General features: G+C 43.3%; 1 non-coding gene across 1 annotated transcript; it reads right to left on the bottom strand.

The window, feature by feature from the left end:
- Nucleotides 1-948: 948 nt before the first annotated feature.
- Nucleotides 949-1,075, bottom strand: LOC120862300. The gene has a single exon (XR_005720730.1). It is a non-coding gene; the product is annotated as a U6atac minor spliceosomal RNA (small nuclear RNA).
- Nucleotides 1,076-2,822: the final 1,747 nt, after the last annotated feature.

The raw sequence follows: 2,822 nt of genomic DNA, 5'->3' as shown, positions 1-2,822 counted from the left end.
TCTGTCTAGACGTTAGTGTGGATTTATTCTTACACACCTATTTATTCCTGTACCTGCAATTATCTCTCGAGCACAGAGTTGGGACATTTCACCCCCCATTTTTTTTCTCCCCCCGTGAAACCTGCAAGAGAAGTCCCTGGGTGTCCACGTACCCATTGCATTTCAAGCTTTAGCACTAAGGTCCTGCTAACGCTATACTGTGCAGAAGGAAATGGCAACCCAAGAATACTCTGGTATTCTTGCCTGGGAAATCCCATGAACAGAGGAGCCTGGTGGGCCACAGTCCATGGTGTCACAGGAGTCAGACACAGCTTAGCAACTAAACCACCACCAACTCTATACTGAGATGAACAAGTGATTGCCTTGTTTTCTTGATATAGAGTCAACAAGCATTTCCTTGGCTCTTGGCGAAAACTTTGTTGTTCAGTCGCTAAGTCATGTCTGACTCTTTTCAACCCCCTGGACTGTAGCACACCAGGCTTCCCGGTCCTTTTCCATCTCCCAGAATTTGCTTAAACTCATGTCCATTGATGTCATCCAACCATCTCATCCTCTGTCTTTCCCTTTTCCTGCTGCCCTCAGTCTCTCCCAGCATCAGGGGCTTTTCCCGTGAGTTGGCTCTTGGTATCAGGTGGCCAAAGTATTGGAGCTTCAGCTGCAGCATCAGTCCTTCCAATGAATATTCAAGACTGATTTCCTTTAGGATTGACTGGTTTGATCTTGCTGTCCAAGGGACTCTAAATAGAGTCTTCTCCAGCATCAGTTCTTTGGTGTTCAGCCTTCTTTATGGTCCAGCTATGGAAAAACCATAGCTTTGACTATACAGGCCTTTGTTGGCAAAGTGATGTCTTTGCTTTTTAAAAAAAAATTTTTATTTTTCAAATTTAATGTTTATTTTTCACAAGATAAATCATCCTTTAAAATACATCCCCCTACTTTGGAAAGCACAAAAAAATTTGGTTAGATGCCACAAAGTAGGTAGGCAATGCCTTAATCGTATGCATGTTGTCAGGCCTGAGAGCCTCTTCCATCCTTGTCAAGAGTAGTGCTAACCTTCTCTCCTTTCATACAACACATGTCTCTGCTTTTTAATACACTGTGTAGGTTTTTCATAGCTTCTCTTCCAAGGAGCAGGTGTCTTTGAATTACATGGCTGCAGTCACCATCTGCAGGAATTTTGGAGTCCAAGATAATAAAATCTGCCACTGTTTCCACTTTTTCTCCATCTATTTGCCATGAAGTGATGGGACCAGATGCCATGATCCTAGGTAGGTTGGGAAATTGACAGAGCCATTGGCAAGAAAGGTGAAGAGCAAAGAGGTGCTAAGTTTCCAAAAACACCGAAGTTACAATCAATGACTGTAGCATTGTTTCTAAGCTACAGCAAGGGGTACATCACTTGTTCAATAACTAGGACAGAAGCACAACTGAGGTGAATTTGGAGAGAAATAGATCTTCTTCACCCCATTTGAGAAGACCCAATGAAATAGGAGAACAATGGGCTGCTCTGGCAGTCACTCTTTTTAGGAAATCTTGGGACACAACTTCATAACCTTGCCAGCGCCATTACTAGCTCTTTGCTTTAAAAAGTAGGGGCTACTTCCTATGGTAATTAGATTTAATTCAGCAGTATCTTCTCATCAGAAAACCCAAGCCATCAAGTTTCTTTGGAAACCACACCATTCACTCAGTTCCAACAAGTCTGTCTCTTCTTATTGCTCTTGGCAGTTGGGTGTCTATGTCTAATTTCTTCAAGCCAACATATATGTGTACGATGGTCTCATAATTATATAGTCCTCTGCATCACAAGGCCAGGAAACAATGTGGTGAGTTGACACATGCCCCAGGGTTTACTTCTATTGGCCAATTCAGCTCTCGTCTTACTTAGAAAAGCACCAAATAATCCTAGACAGAAAACTGCTGCCAAGCAGGCCAGGATAATTCCCGTAGTGTCAATGACTACTGTGAGGAAGTGGGGGGAGGGGACAACATCTCTATCCTCTTGTCACAGCCTTCCCAGGTCCAGAACTGAATCCTATTCATGCACAAGCACAGTAGGTCCGAGGCAAATCCCACAAAGAATCTGTACCCTAGGCATCTCTATTTTTTTTCTCTTTGCATGGAGCCCCTATCCCAATCTCCAGGTACCTGTTACTTTCTTCTCCACCTATTCACCTCTTAATTGTAGAAGGAAGGATAAAATCTGCCTTGGAGAGTCAGGGAAGCCTTTCACAGAGGAGGGGATGCTTGAACCAGGACACGAAAGGCGTGTGGGCATTGCCAGCTACACATCGGGATGGGGCAGAGAGAAAAGAACATTCAAAGGCAGGAAGGGCTAGCACATTTGAGGAGTTACAAAGAGTTTGATGCTCTTACATCAAATACAGCAAGGAAGGATTTATGAGAGTATGAAGTTGGTACAAGACAAGGAAGTTTAGGTAGAGAAGGACTCTGTTATATTGTCCTAGATGAAGATCCATTGAAAGTTAGCAGAGAATTAATATCAAGAGCTGCTTTGGAGGCACTGTGGTACATGGTGAGGGAGGGGCAGGAGCTGGGTCTGAAGTCAGGGAGACCAGTAAAGGAGGATAGTGTTCATCCAGGAGAGAAATGATGAAAATCTGGGGGGGAAAAGGGCAGAAACTATAGGAACAGAGAGGGAATTGTAAAGTAATTAGCCTCCAATTAAAATAAATAAATTTATATTAAAAAAAAAAAGAGCAGACAGGGAAAGGTAAGTCTGAGAAAGATTTCAAGAGCTGATAATCAGGACTTGATTGTTTGATGCAGGGTCTGTAGGGGAAGGGCTTCCCAGGTGGCAT

The sequence above is a fragment of the Oryx dammah genome, unplaced genomic scaffold (assembly GCF_014754425.2).
Source record: "Oryx dammah isolate SB20612 unplaced genomic scaffold, SCBI_Odam_1.1 HiC_scaffold_3, whole genome shotgun sequence".
Classification (NCBI taxonomy): domain Eukaryota; kingdom Metazoa; phylum Chordata; class Mammalia; order Artiodactyla; family Bovidae; genus Oryx; species Oryx dammah.
The sequence above is the reverse complement of the archived record's forward strand: the minus strand, read 5'-3'. Positions and strand labels throughout refer to the sequence as shown.